The 16,209-nt window shown below is 39.8% G+C and overlaps 1 protein-coding gene across 1 annotated transcript in view; it reads right to left on the bottom strand.

Annotated features, from left to right (window-relative positions):
• slc8a2a (solute carrier family 8 member 2a) overlaps positions 1-15,657 on the bottom strand; it is a 59,149-nt gene extending 43,492 nt beyond the window's left edge. Inside the window, exon 1 of the mRNA XM_034226666.1 lies at positions 15,508-15,657. The gene's annotated coding sequence lies outside the window, so the exon portion shown is untranslated. The remainder of the gene's footprint in view (positions 1-15,507) is intronic.
• Between the last annotated feature and the right edge of the window lie 552 nt (positions 15,658-16,209).

Genomic DNA, 16,209 nt, shown 5'->3' with positions numbered 1-16,209 from the left:
TGTGCAGCGTGAGTTGAAACAGATACTGGGGTGCTGCATCTTTGATGCTGCTCGGGCTCTGCCAGCTCATTATGGAGTTGTGATTCAGAAACTCCGCCGCATCGCATTTCACTTTCCAAGGCCTGCTATGGTTACCACGACCTCAGACAGAGGGCCACCTTACACCAGTGGGTGCTGGGGGGGGGGGGGGGGGGGGGGGGGGGCTCACCAAAAATAACTTCCTCAATGGTCATATTTGGATAACATTAGTGCACAAGAGTGATGTTCGACCAAGCAGGGAGATAATAATAGTTATACCTATTCCTAATAAATCAATTATTATATGCTCAAAAGATATATATATATATATATATATGATTGTTGTTGCGTGTGGCTTGAGCACCGGGTTTTTGTTGTGGTTCTTTTGGTCGTACAACCTGGGCTGCAGGAAATCATCTCTGTGAACATCCTGTACTATTTGCTATTTGTCACGAGTGTGATGTGAAAGTTCCAGAAGCAGATTTGTTATGTATATTAAGAGGTGCAATTTTTCATGGATAACCTGTAGTAAGAAGCTGAGGCAATACATACTGTAACTGCTAGATAATCAAGGAGCCAGTGCTGGAAGAGCTGGATGAATTATTGATTGATGCATCCACCTAAATATAGCAGCATATCTCTTCCTTTCATGTTACCTACAGGCAGCACAACATCTTTCTGAAGAGGAACAAATTGGATTTATCAGCCGGAAGGGAGGACTTCTTAAGTCTTTCCCATAAGAGATGAAATGAACAGATCAGAGCTTTCCTCTGCCAAGTTTCAAGTAAATATGTTTAGATTTTTCTCAAGGAACAATTTTCACTGGACATTTAAAAGTCTAACTATTATGGCTAGAGGTTCCAAATATGTTAAAAACCCATTCAAAGTCAACCATGTTCATGTATAAAGTTGAGGGTGGTAAAGGACATGAAGAACAGCCTTTCTGATGCGTGGTAGAAGGGGGTTGAGGGTTGTTGACATGTCTCCTTGTCCTCTCAGCACACTGGAACAGTGGACAGCTTCTCTCCTCTTTCTGCATCTGACACTTCCACATCTCTCACCACCACTGATAAGTGATTGCCTGGGGTCATCTTACACTGATAGGACTGCCACAAAAAGGGGAGTTAGCACCTTTTACAGTTTAATATTTCCTGTACCCTGAAAGTCGGTTAGTGTCAGGATGCTGCTTTTCACAAGCCAAAAACTCAGGTGTTAGGGTGAAACAATGATTATTTGATCAAGCATAAATAAATAGGAAATACATTTACTTCTGATGTTTAACGTACAAGAATATTTGTGACACACAGTGACTTACAATCATTCGCTTTAAAGTAGTGATGTGAATTACGGCTCATTGAAAGTTATGGGCTCTGTTCTTTTCAGAGAGCAGTTTATTGTTCTGTTTTTTGTTTATTTAAAGGGGCAGGTTTTTTTTGCAACTTTTCGTAGGGGCCAAACCATGGATTAACAACTTCTGTGTCAGTCACATGATGCCATAGGGCAGAAAACTAAATGTTTCCTATTGACTGTCTGACATTAGAAAAGACACGTCTGTAAATCAGTGTATGTTTTTTTGTTTTAGGTAATACAGCCTTCCAGAGTGACACTTAAATAGCCATTATTTATATAATGATATCCTAATAGTTGTAAAATGTGCTGGTAGCCAAATTCAGAATTTTCACTTCTCTATTTTATCTAAGTAGGCCAAGAACTGAAGTGCAAAGTGGATGGGAGGCGGGGCTTAAGAAGGCCTATTGGCCCACTGGGTGCAGAAGATGACCTGAAGGTTCAGAGCATTGATGTATAAGGAGAACTGGACACAGCGTTGGGGGCGGGGCCCCGTTCATTCCTACGTATGAAAGTTTCTTAGGGGTGCATGAAGCCAAAATGGCCTGCCTCTATAACTCGTATCTGGGCCCATAGAGCACGCACATCGGTGTTTTACTCACTTCCTGGGGACTTGGGCCAGAGAATACTGGGGTAATATTAAACCTGAAAGTTGAGTCATTTTGGCCTAGTGCACATCTTTCATTGACTAACTTGGTTATATCTTGAACTGACAGACCTAATGTTAATGATGTGCATTGTAAACATGACACAAGGTGATGCAATATCTGTCTGCTTTGTCATTGAACGTACTGAATCTGATTATCTACAAAACGTAAACAAGAATAATTTCCCAAATAGATAGTAAAATAAGAATTCTTAAAAGAACTTCGGATCAATATTATCAAAGTATTTTAAACATAGAAAACAAGTGGCTACTTCTAAATGTTCACGTACAACCCTTGTGATTTAATCCACCTTCTTTCAGCTTTGGTTACATTTGAAATAAGATGTAACCTAAGCATTATTTGTGTGTGAAAAAAGGTTTAGGAAATAGATCCAAATTGACAGCTCGATCAGAAACACAGACCTGAAATGTGTCACACATTCACACAACCGTTCCATCAGCAACCCATCACCCACAGGAAGAACTTGGCTTTAACATTAACACTGACAAAGATCACCTTTCCAGGATGTAAGCTCTATGCACAGGTAAACCAATGACATACCATGTATCAATTTCACAGGCGGCCAATCAAAGTGTGCGTTTTCTACTCAATCTTAAAGACTCAATCACCCAGTAAGGCCCCATGCAAGAATTCAGAGAGTGTAGTATTACTGAAGCTCTCTACAAACACAAAGGTTAATGTACACAGGACCTGAGTGACTCAATTGCCGTCCACAGCGTTGTCTTAACCTTTTCTCCTTTGACCTTATATATCCTAAAGAGTCAAGGTGTAAGGTGTGTGAATTGGGAAGTGAAGGTGCTTGTCAGGGATCATTTAGGCTATTTCACTGAAAAACCTGCCTGCTACTTGATGAGAACAGCCGTCAAACCAAGGCAATGAGATGATAAATGCTTAACCACATAACTGTCTGTGGTTTATTTTTTGATTCATTGTAAAAAATATTGATTATTGAAGCTTTAAATAATTCTGCTGGTGCGACAGATAGGGCTAACCAGGCCTTAGCCTCTCCTTTGTTTCCTTTAAAGGTTCAATGTGTAGTTGAGACACCTGCTTCAAAGAAAAAAGGGCTCTTCTGCTGGCATCCATCCACTGCTGGCATTCAAACACATTCATTAAGACGCAGCAATGTCTGTTCCAGTCAGACACAAATCAAGACAGTTAAACAGACGCTTTTTTTGCAGTTAAAGATAAGGAAGGAAAGCGATCCTTCTCTTAAATAAGTAAAGCAGGCGTTGGCTTGCGGCTCTGGGCCGATCAATGAACCTGATGAATCAGACTGTAAAATAATCCAGCGGGCCACACAGACACAGACTGGGCCAAACCACTAATGTGGCATTAAAGGTATCTTCATTGTAAACAAACACTGTTCTGTTTTCCTTCCTCACGTTTTTGTTGGATTGTGTTAACATTACCTTATGTCACATATACTTCAAATCCCCACACTGTGCCACATCTTTTCTTAAATTGTTTCCCCCTTTTTAGTTATGTCTCTTTCAACAAGAAGCCGTAGAGGACAAGTATTAGCCTTTTCAAATGAATCAATACAACATTTGGAGAGTTGTACACACATTCCCTACATCTTGGACACCTTATGCAGTATGAACCAGCGTTTGTTAAAGACTCATCAAGTTAACTGCTAAGTGTTTATCCAAAGAGCACCGTCTCTGCAAATGTTTATACAAGTTTAAAACATGTCACACACACAAGTTATGTTAGTCACTGGGTACAGGAGTGAGTGTAATAATTCACTTTTGGTTGGTTTCTCAGTTGGATTTCCCAGGGTGTAATTTACATTACGGCATTAGTTCTTCTCAGACATGGTTTAATAACACTGATATATTAATTATAGCTTCATTCAGACATGACGGCATATTGATAGAGCTGCATGCTTGTTGGATACTTGGCCCCAGAAACAGAGAGGATCAAGGAGGGAAATTGTTAAAATTGGAGACTAACAAATCGAATTATTCACCAAAAGAACAGGTGTTTGCCAGTGTTGAAATTTTAGTCTAACTTTATTGAACGCATATATAAATAAGATCAATGTGCTTCACTTGGCCTTAATCTTTCTTAATAGAATGTTGAAGTGTCTGTTTTATGTTAATAACCTTGTTATTTTATTGTCTCCTAAGGAACTACTACAACAACAGCTGGACATAGTAGAAAAGTACTGTGACAACTGGGCCCTGGCAGGAAATAGTTTTTCATAAGTAACCATCAAATTGACCAAAGCGTGAGTTATACAATAAGGATAACAGCATCAGGAGCAGGAGGTATGAGACTATTTAATCATTTCCATCTCCAATTGTGACATCCGGCCCATGGTGCTGTCTGGGTCTATCATTCATTATAGCTCATTTGCTGGCACGAATATCCAACAGAATGCTTACATGCAGAAAGCTGCAGATATATTTGACGCGTTTACAGAAAAAACAGATGCATGTATAGCAAAATTAGGCAGATCCCTATTTATAATAAATGTCCAAAAGCAAGCCCTCCAAAGTTAAGAGATGGTCCCAGTATACAGAGCCCCTATGTCAGCTGGTGCTGAGGCTAACTGCCCCCCCCCTCAGAAACAGTGAGTGGTCTCAGAGCAAGACTGCCATCAAAACACCAATCAGAGTACAACTCATTATAACAAAATGAAAGGAAAGCTATTTAGAACATTGGATAGAATAACTAAAAGCTAGAGTTGATTATAATGATATCCAGGTTATGAATTGTCAGAATGTCTCCCTTCTGTCAGAGATAGAAAGAATAAAAAACAGAGAATATTTATTGTGAAAAATGAAACTCTATAATCCCAGGAACTTAATGAATTGTCCAATTTAAAATAGTCATAGGAGAAGGAATGATGATACCTTTCGGTTTCCCCTCAGGTAAGCACTAGCTCTTTCAGTACTGTTTCCTCTGTTAGCACCATTAGCTGCTAGCAAAAAGCCTAGCTGTCGCCATTTGTTGAGAGCTTTGTATAATAGGGCTGTACCCAGTGGCGTTTTTATATGTACAAAAGCGGTGGGGCACAAAAAACTTAGATGTCTAGCCTTCTGCAGTAAGGTTCATGGCTGCTGAGGCACTGGCACTGACTCTTCAGGTTTACAAATATTATATTTTGACCTAAATCAAAATATAATATTATTTTCAAAAGCTTTTTTTGTCTGATGCTTCAATTAATTTTAAACAGACAGTTCAACAGAAGGATACCCAAAAAATGTAATTGTATCATTTAAATATTGAATTGTTCTCTCTTAGTAAGATCCCATTTTCAATAAAATTGCAGTCTTACCTTGACTTGAAGATTAAGTCCATTTGCCTATCCTTCTGGACAAAAATCTCTATTACTTTTTTGTAAAAGTCCTCCTTATGTTCTTGTAGTTTCAAAAGTCTATCATAAATCTAATCTAATCAATAGATTTATGATTCGAAAATTATAAAAGTAGGATAGACATGTGGATATTATCCAGCTGAACAAAACGTGCATTTATCTAACAGGTTTGTTTCCCACAGATCTTATTTGGAGCTATTTTCTAAAATCCCATGGAGAAATCTCATTGCTTTTTTGTCGAGGGAAGCCATGCGCAGCTTACTTCCTGGTTTTAGGATGCGTCACTGCAGCTCTCTCGTCTCCTCTTCACACACCACACTTTTCGCGGCACTTTTCGTACTTACAGCCAATCAGCTCTGAATTATGTGAGATGACGTATGGTGGGGATGGCAGCTCACTGCCCCTATGGTCATTATTTTTTTGCCACACACATTAAATAGGAAAATATTCTGAGCATGCGCAGTGTAGTTTTTACAGTCACCTTTCACTTAGACAGAGAGAGGGAGGGGCAGGATCGGGTTTTGCTCTAAACAGCTCAATAGGCACACACTGTAGACACTAATTAGAAGAACACAGATTAAAACAGCAATATACAGACGAATCAGATGATTAAACATGATCTTAAAATATATTTTATATATATATTTTTTTTTTTTTTGCATTTTGTTGTAATCATTATTTTTAATACTTTCTGCTGACACTAGGTGGGGCTGTGCCCCACCTGCCCCTAATGACCAGTCGCCACTGGCTGTACCCGAATATCCGAATATTCGTTCGTTGGAGTACTATTCGGGTTTCAATTTCGTTATTCGGATTTTTTTTTTCTTTCGTTTTTTAAAAATTGAATTTATTGAAATCTCCAATATCAACGTAAGAGCTTGTGCCTCTTCGGGGCGTGCTAACACTTAACCATACACGTTATTGTTGACTTTCTCCGTCTTTATATGTAGATATGACTTTTCTCCCTTAATCTCCGTCACGTTGTTTCCATAATAATAGTTATCAGCCTCGAATATTCGCTGCTGATTACTACTGAATATCCGGAGCCCGAACAATGGTATTCGGGACAGCCCTATAGAGGCATTTTATTAATTATAAATATGCTCTAAATTCCATGTAGTGAACTTTTCAAAATGTTACCTTTGAACCAGGTTACACTCTCAACGAGCTTTACCATAACTCTGCCATGAGTGAAGTCGCATTAATGAACTACACTGTTCCAATCAGTACCAGTGTATTTAATTAATAATAAGAAATTATTTATTACCATCAATCTGGACTGCAATAGTGCAAGCTTGGCTGAGCACGAGGCTTAGTTTACGGCACAGTTCCTCAGGTACAGTGATCTACTTTCAGTCACCACGGTTCAGCTCCGTTTCTCTGGTTCATGTACAGTTCCTGTTCATGTGGTGAATTTTCAATGATGACTTTACTTTTTAAAACTTGTGGGAAACTGTGTGTTTTCTGTCTGGTTTTTGCGCCTACAGTCTCCAATAGGCCAAAACAAAAATGCAATCATCACCACTGCAAACTACAGGATTCATTATAAATGTGTACTGAAAAACTCAATACCAACTAATATAATGAAGTATATCGTTTTTAGATGTCAATCAATCAAGTTTTATATATAGCCGAATACCAGAAAAGGAGAATTTGTCGCAGCGGGCTTCTTGTTAAAGAAATTAAAAATAACAAAAATAAAAACATAGACAATTCATATGACAAAAATATGTGAGGTATATGAAAAAGATGGATCCAGGAATATGTCAAATAGCATGCAGGTGCCAACAACAACAATAAAGATTTTTAAAATGAGGGCGCAACAATTCATGATCCAGATGCAACAGGCAATCCAGAAGCAACCAACAGACTGGGTGTGAGTGTGTATTCTCATACCTTTTTTTATGTTTATGCTATTTAAATAAGCCTGTTTTTATTATTCTTGGACGTTTAATCATATATTGCATTTGATTGCATCTCTATGTATCTCACTAAATAAAGATATAACATAATATTACATTATCTCACGGGATTATATTATATATATAAGAGTGATTGTAGATTCAATTACATACCATGAGATTTAAGAACAATCCACTAGAGATATCGGGGTAATTCTTCTGTTATCACTTTCATTTAGGGGTAAATAATCCATTTGACATCCCTAACCCATTCTGGGCTCTCGTTTCTCCCCTTCGAGTCATTCTGCCCCTGCTGAAAAACCTAACACTTCCTTTTCCTAAGATTTCTCCATGTGTGCCTCAGGCGGGCTCACTCACTGTAAAGGAAGAAGTGGGGGGACAGAGAGGCTGCAGGGGGCCGAGGTGAGCTGGACAGAAAGGCTTCAGGAGACAAACAACTGACAGCCAGCAGACAGCAGCTCCTGAGGTTTCCATTACCTGAGACACTGTGCCCAGCCACTGGCAGCCTGTCACCTTAGAAGGGGTAAATAATCCGTACTCAGCTTCAGCATGAACTCACAGACAAGGACACTAGTTATGCAATATTCAGGATACTGTGAGAAACACCAATAACACACAGAACATAAAATACATAGTGCAGGCTGTGAGGAGGGATATATGACAATGTAGTGTGTTGTAAAAAAGTGGAACAACACTGCTGCTCGCACTTTGAGGGAACTGCTCTATTGAGTGGTGCAGGAATAAGTCCTGAAACGAGGGAATGAGTTAGCATTTTAAGTCAACAGTTTTTTGTAAGTGTTTTGAAGTTAAATGCCTAAAAAAATCTGTATGTACACAACAAGATTTTTACGTTTAGTTCTACAACATAAAGTAGATAACCCACTCGTGAATGTCTGAAGCTTTTTATGTGTTTTAAAGGTCCCCTATTGTACTGTTTTTCATGACTTTATAATAGGTCTCAGATATATACAAAACATGTCTCTGAAGTGTTTGGCTGAAATACCAAACAGATCATTGCAGCATCCCATAATCCCCTCTGTTTCAGCCCTGTTTTCAAAGTGCTGATTCTCTGTCTGTTACTTTAGGCCCTGACACACCAGGCCGAAATCGGCCGTTTTCGTTAGTCGGACGACGAAGCGTGCCCTGTCGCCCAAACTCAATTTGGTGTGTCCCGCACCGTCGGCCGTGACACGCCATATTTGCCTTTCATGGCCGACGCACGGCCGATTCAACATGTTGAATCGGCCGTGCGTCGGCCACAGGCAGTCGGACAAATACATCACTCTGATTGGCTGTTCAGCTAGCGAATCAGTGCATGAGAAGCGAAACGGTTGCTTTAGAATGTCTTCCACAAGCAACACTCCAATGGCTGATAGCTCCAGTACCGCACAAAACATGTTTTCGATGGACGAGAGTGAAAATGGAACGCACACGCTATTTGTTGTTTGTTTATATCACGTAGTCTGTTCTTCTTCTCTGTCTTCCGGTTGTTGCCTCTTTTGAATGACGAATACACACTACCGCCACCTGCTGGTAAGGAGAGTTATTGCCACTCACGCATGCGCAGTTTGTACGTGCTCGGCTGAAGTCTTTGCGGTGTGTTCCAGTGCGACACATGGCCAAGACGCAGGAGAACACGGCGACGCAACAGTCGGTGTCGGTGTCAGCGAGTTCTCTGGTGACTGCTTGGTGTGTCAGGGCCTTTAGATGAAAATAAGGGGCCCCTCCCCATGCCCCTCTGAGAGATATTTGGTTAAAAATAACACAATGGTGCTCTAGGAGGAGATTCAGGTGATAAGGTGGGGGGGGGGGGGGTTACCTTGGTTGGTGATTGGTTAATGGTTGCACGAGCCAACAAATCGTTATGACGTCATAAAGTGGCCAAAATCTGATCAGCTCATTTTCAGACAGATTTTTATATAAATGGATCAGGACAAAAAGTAGGGATGCTCCGATCAATCGGTCACCGATCGAGATCGGCCGATACTCACTCTCTACCGATCGATCGGTGCTCTCTAAACATGCCGATCGCGAGAGCCCCCCCCCTCTTAATCAACTTCCTCCTGACTGCTTTTCTGTTGTGTTTTGTTTCTTTTTGGCTTTGTCTCTGTTTTTTTGTTTTGTTTGTATACCCCCCCTCCCAAATGTAAAGCGTCTTTGGGTCCAGAAAAGCGCTATATAAAATTAATATATTATTATTATTATTATGACGTAAAATACATGACACTTTTCTCTGTGTGCGGCAAAACAAGCTCGCCAAAATGGCTTCACCGGTCTGGCATTATTTTAAGGTGTCCGAAAAAGACAGTAAAATAGCGCTATGCAATGTGTGTGAAGCAGAAGTCCTGCAGCTCCGCCCGCTGTGACGGACCGGTGAGCGGAGCAAAACACACAAGAGTTAGACCTAACACACTTAGCTATTTTATCTATCTCTGGAACAAGCTAAACTAGTTATACATGTATTTATTCTTCACTGTCGGGTCACTCATTACTGGATCAGTGAGCTGCATGAGATACTGACAGGCTGTCAGGAGAGGGAGAGGGAGAGGGAGAGGCAGAGGGAGGGGGAGGGAGAGGGAGAGGGAGAGGGAGAGGCAGAGGGAGGGGGAGGGAGAGGGAGAGGGAGAGAGGAAAAGAAAGCGCTTCCGCTAATTTCTCCCGTGTTATTATCAGTTAATGTAAACTTGAATAATGTACATCATTTGAATGTAATAATTAAGTTGATTGTTGTTTGTGGAAGCTCCAGTGAATGAGCCCCATTAACTGAGTTTTAAACATCACTTTAAATGGAAGATGTAAAGTGATGTTTAAATCTTCCATTTAGGCCCCGCCCACTCGATCGGTATCGGCCGATACTGATTCCGGCGATCGGCCCCGAAATTGGCGATCGGAGCATCCCTAACAAAAAGTGAGCAAATCTTTTTTCCTGAAACTTTCAGAATCTCTTTACACAGAGGGGACACATGTTGATGTACGGCCATGCGACTGTAATGTAGTTCTTATAGAGCCTAACGTTAGCTTTTATACTTTTGGCAACTGCACGTACACTTCAAAAATCACAATGTGGTGTTAATATGTGGAGATTATAGAGTGGTGCAGTGACGAGTCCAAAAACCCAGAAGTGAGTCAGCATTTTAACACTACAGGTTCCTTCGTCTCAGAGTCAACGGGATTTCTCCAAAGGATTTTGGAAAATAGCTGGAAATAAGGTCTGTGTTTGACAAAAATTTAAGAGACGGATAACGTTTTGTTCTACGACATTAAATACATCAGCAGTGACCCCACTGGTGATTCTTGAAGAGTTTGCGTGTCTGAAAAACGATGGTTGTTAACAAGTGGCTGAATAGGACTACAGAAGTTGTGAAGGACGTTGTACGTCATTACGCCGAACACGTAAACACTCCCGCTAAGTTTGTTTTCCCTGTTCTGCTTGAAAGCAAACCTGCGCGCTTGCAAACAGTTAAAATAAACACTTCAACTTGTAAAATTCTGAATCTGTATTTGTGAATATGGATCTTAAGTTGGCGTGACGTTGAAGTTGTGCGACCCTGCTGTACTCGGCTGTAGGTCGTTTATAGCATAACGTTAGCATTTTGATTCTGGCGATTAGATTTATGATTAGAAAATTATAAAAGTTGGGTAGACATGTGGATATTATCTGGCTGAACAAAACGTGCATTCATCAAACAAGTTCGTTTTCCACAGACCTTATTTCGAGCTCTTTTCCAAAATCCTATGGAGCCCCATGCGCAGTTTATTTCCGGGTCGGCCTACAAAAATATGTCATCCCTGTACCACTCTATTATACCGAACAAAACCTGTAAGTATCATAAACGTCTGTTAGTCATATATTTTATTTTCTGAAATACTTTCCGAACTCTAATGGAAAAATCCCATTGCTTTTTGTAGATGGGAGCCCTTGCGATTCTAACTTTGGGGACTGTTTACAAAAATACGTAATTACTGCGCCACTCTATTGCCCAACTTTCATTGCTTGACCCCCTTGAGCAATCTTTGAAATGGAATTATTTTTCTAACGTGACTCATTAAGTTTGAAAATCATTACTTATTACCCAGTCTATGTAACATATTTCTTACAATGTTCTTTACTAGGTGTCATCACGCCCCAAACACTCACATATATGGTACATTACAGCTAAGGTAAAAAAAAACAGGTCAAGTACATTTTTATTTATAAAGCGTCTCATGATCCTTTTCGTATAGAGCAAGTCTAGACTGTGCTTTATACTCACAAACTAATATTTCAGTTTGAAACATTTTTGGGGCGCCTTTTATTCTTCACCACCATGACAATCAAGTTTAGACCAACACATGTTAACAAAATGTGCAGAGGCAGCCGGCTGGCCTGAACACACAATAGGGAGGGAGTCAATGAAAACATAACAGAACCCCACGGGCTCCTCGCTCATATGCAAAACACACACACACACACACACACACACACACACACACACACACACACACACACACACACACACACACACACACACACACACACACACACACACACACACACACACACACACACACACAGACAGACTCACAGGGCGGCTGGTAAATAATTGCTTTGGCCTCACGGTATACGATTGTTACACAAAGTAATCCAACCAGAAATGAAACAATGTAGTGACTGATAGTTGTGAAATATAACTACATTATATCTGATACTATTGTTTTTGTTTCATTATAGTAGCATAATGAAGCTATGACCAAATGAGTAACAGTAATTCATCCATAGGTTTTGACTTCCTTAAAGGTTTCACTAGGAGTCTGATGCGCTGTACAGTTGGACTAAATGAACGTAGATGAAATGTGAGCGAAATGTGAGGTGTAGTATGGCTCTTTGTCCTGTGGCACCTGTAATGGCGCGCATTTCGATGCTGCAGCGGGCCCGGTGCCACGAGGGGGCAAAAGGGGGCATTGCCTCCTCAGTTGTATTATTTGCCCCCTCACTTTGAGCATCATTCATCCATCAAAAAGTACACTAAATGTCACAATTATTAAATAACTTTAAATAATTATTTTCCCCAATACACGTTACTATGTGTGGATCAGATATGTGGGCAGGCAGTCAAGCAACGTGTAAAAAAGCCTCAACCCCAAGGGGGCTTGTAGTCTTATGTTAGCATGTATGCTAGCTGTAAACACAGTCGGATGGGTGACCAAAACGTCCCCGTATTCCGGGCAGAGTCCCCGTTTTCGGTGGCTGGTACCCGGTTGAGACTCCCGAAAATGTTCCCGTTTTTGAACGTGCGTTAAAAAAATAGAGCAAGGGGAAATCAAATGTTATATGTCAGTAAAAACAGAGTAACAACAGTGCCTGTTTGTAGCGTTAGCGTATTTCTTCTTCTTCTACTACTTCTTCTTCTTCTTCTTCTTCTATTTTCTTTAATGGCGAATCGCTTCCACTTGGAGCATATATCGCCACCTACTATTGATTTATCAAATGTTTATATTAAATCCTTGCCCTCAGACCAGTGTTTTTGAGGAACTTGAAGATCAGCTTGTTTACTTCATTTCTTGATTTACTTTCGTATATTGACTTGAAATCCATGTCCTTGATGTTATGTTGTTCCAGTGCAGTTTTCAGAATGAGTCTTTGTCTGTTATAATCCGGGCAGCTAAAAAATACATGATGTAATCCAATACGGTTGTACATCTAGTGACGGATTTTGGAACATTGATTCGATTTTTCTCATGGCAGTTAGACAAACCAGGGGACTTTATTTTTATTTTTAATCTGTGTCTGTCCATTTGGTGTAGTATTTGATCCAATATTACATTCGGATTATATATTAGTCACTTTCTTATGAAATGTCAGGTTTTAGGCCTTGATTTGAACATTCAATCCTGAAAATAAAAAATCAACCAGATTAATGTTTCTTTAATCCTGACCTGACTAGAGTAGATAGTAAGTAAGTAAGTAAATCTGTATAGAAAGACGAGTTAAGGGATAGAGGAGAAAAGGTTATTGTATAATTACAGAGCCTGTCAATTTATAAATTGAGGAAATCAATGTTAGTCTGTTAACCAAAATGCAGCCATCTGATAATGTACTGTACTATCTGTTATTAAAGATCAGAGGAAAACAACAGAACGAGAGGGGTAAATCCGGAATAAAAATAAAGAAGCAAAGAGATTGTAGAACAGTGAGAAGGAAAAAAGCTTGGTGTGTCAAATCATTACATTGCCAGTATTTTTCGTTGTTGTGAAAAAAAATCGCCCCCTCGGATTTTTTAACAGCCCCCTCAGTCATTTCATCCTGGAGCCGGGCCTGTGCTGCAGCATTGGTTTACTTGAGCCGACACATACGTGGGAGGGGGGGTTGCATTACAGGATAAGTGTCAGTGAGCTCCAGTGGTGGACCACTTGGATTTAGCCTCTAAACATATTGTCTTCCTTGTACTGAGAAACTACCAGGACAAGCCTGTCCTAAGTATCAGATACTGCAAATAGCAATTCTTCATATTGTGGATAAATCTGCAGATTATTTTCTTGCTTAATCGATTTGGTTATATGTCAAAGTATTTCGAAGAAATTCCCATTTCATCTACATCCCAAGGACTCATATGTCCAATGTCAACTGTGCCATCTTTTTATCTTACAATGATAAAAGCACTCAAATAAGTTCTGTGTTAGAGGACAATGACTCTCCTTATTCTTTGTCAAATCCAGGCTTTTGTTTTGCCCTTATTCTGTTGACTCATGTGTGTTAGGTAACTGTTCCGTAGTGTTCATTCTTATTCATTCCTAAGCACCACATGTGTAAATATAAGTGACCTATCAAAAGAAGAGCGTATGCCACAAAATCCTGCATGAGCGAAAGACAGCAAAACCAACAGAGTGATCATAGTGCCTTAGGATGCTTATCTGAAAATGATATCATGTGCGTAATGAAATGTAAAGGGTTGGCACTGGGAGTGTATCAGCAGTCATCGCCTCCTGTCCCACACATCAGCATCTCCTAAAACGCCTGTTGGCAGCGGCAACCTCGGATGACATGAGCACAAGAGGGGGGCAAGTGGGAAACTGTATGAGCCAACCAATCAGCTAAATTAAGGATGCTTCATGTCAGTTAAATGTCAGTTAAAGTTCAACCTTATCAACAAATTTCAGGGAGAAAACAAGGTGATTTTTCAGAATAAAATCAATGGGTTTTTCTAAGCAGTATCAATTCACCTTATCCAGTTTAAAATGCTTCCTCAAACCAGATAAGCTGATGCTATTTATCAGAACAACCAAACAGGACAGAAATAAGGTTAGTTATCAACAAAATGTCACATGATGAATAACTAGTACAGTTTCCAGTGCTGATCCACATGTTACTTATTCCAGTTGTGGATGTAGACATGAAAACAAATTACCATACTATTAGAACATTACATATATTACTATATGGTGAAGATTTTGGTGCACATTTATTTTTACCATAAGGTGTTTCAATTAGCTCTGCCAGTAACACTGCTATTTAACCTTTCTCTATATACTTTTTACATTTCTGCACAATACCACCTCTACTATAACTGCACTGCTCTTTCACTTTACATTTTAAATACTGCACATATTTCCTTTTTAGAGTAAATTGACAAATATTCTTGTTGTCTTGTAAGCACTTCATTTAATTTAATTTATTGTAAAATAGTTTAAATAATAGTTCTATATTTGCTCCTTTTTCACAACGCGGTACCTCTTACTGTGTTTATGTATGAACCATTGTACACAAAAGCAAATTCCTTGTATTTGTATACACAGTATTTCATAAACTTGATTATAATAATATAAAAATGTGAATTTCTTTGGTGAAACTTCCCACCATATTTATTGAGATAATGTATTATAAGTGTTGCTGTTCTTAGTTTGTATTCTCATGGTTAATTGCAATTTTGCTTTGGATAAAAGCTACTCTCAGCTAGTGTCATGTAATGTGGTAAAAGTGAAAGGGTCCTTCTTTGTCCAAATGTAACTTCGTAAAAAACGTTAATAACTCTGAGAAGCCACAGATAATAGTCTAGTATTTGAAGTCTGTAGTTAAGTCCATAGGATATAGAGTTGTGGGGACCATGTATGTACATACAGTATTTGATATCGGACTGCTATTAATCAAAACTACAGATAGCTCCTGAGGGTGGAGCTTTTTTAGCAGTCTCCCTAAACGCCCGTTCTCCCGCCGCACCTGCTCCTCTCTCCCCGGCCCTCCGTCTCTTACCTTCGGCTTTATGGCACAGCTCCACCAAATCTTGGCATTGCTTCTGGAAGTCTGGAAACGCACGCCCGGTAAAACTATCCCGGTCCGACACACAGCTGAACTCACAGAATGAACTTTCCCGTTAACTAACGGAGATGATGCTGCGAGCCCACGCGGGGTGATGATGTGCTGCGTTCAATGTCTACTCCGAAGTTTCTAGTTTGGACATAATTAAGTTGAGAAGCGGCTAGTTGTCGCTGAGTTACACGTTTATTACCCGGAAAAAAAACTGTAATGTGTGTTGGTTGAAAATGTTGTAACAATTAAGGGTCAAACATCTAGTTTTGGTTCCAGCAGTGAGGTACTGTAGGGCTATTTATGGTTTATGATAGGCCTATTATTTATTCATGAACATCTTGTCCGAGTTGGTTTTGGGAGCACCTGAAGGCATCACACGCATTTGAAAGTGCGCAACTGCAAAACTGCATTTAGCTGCTCACTCACTCTACCCTGCTGTGCAGCATGGTTTACAGTTTGGCCGTATTTGACCACGCTACACTGAGAGGCCTGAGATGTTATTTCCTGAATGTGTAAAATATGTTTGAATTTTAAAAGAAGGGTTAGTAGGATCAAACAAGTTTGATATATATTGCCAAATATCAGGATATTCGTCCACTAGGTTATTACGACCTAACGGTAGTTCAGTGTTAGATTTGTTGGAAA

The sequence above is a fragment of the Gymnodraco acuticeps genome, unplaced genomic scaffold (assembly GCF_902827175.1).
Source record: "Gymnodraco acuticeps unplaced genomic scaffold, fGymAcu1.1, whole genome shotgun sequence".
Classification (NCBI taxonomy): Eukaryota; Metazoa; Chordata; class Actinopteri; order Perciformes; family Bathydraconidae; genus Gymnodraco; species Gymnodraco acuticeps.
This window is presented reverse-complemented; position numbering and strand designations above follow the sequence as displayed.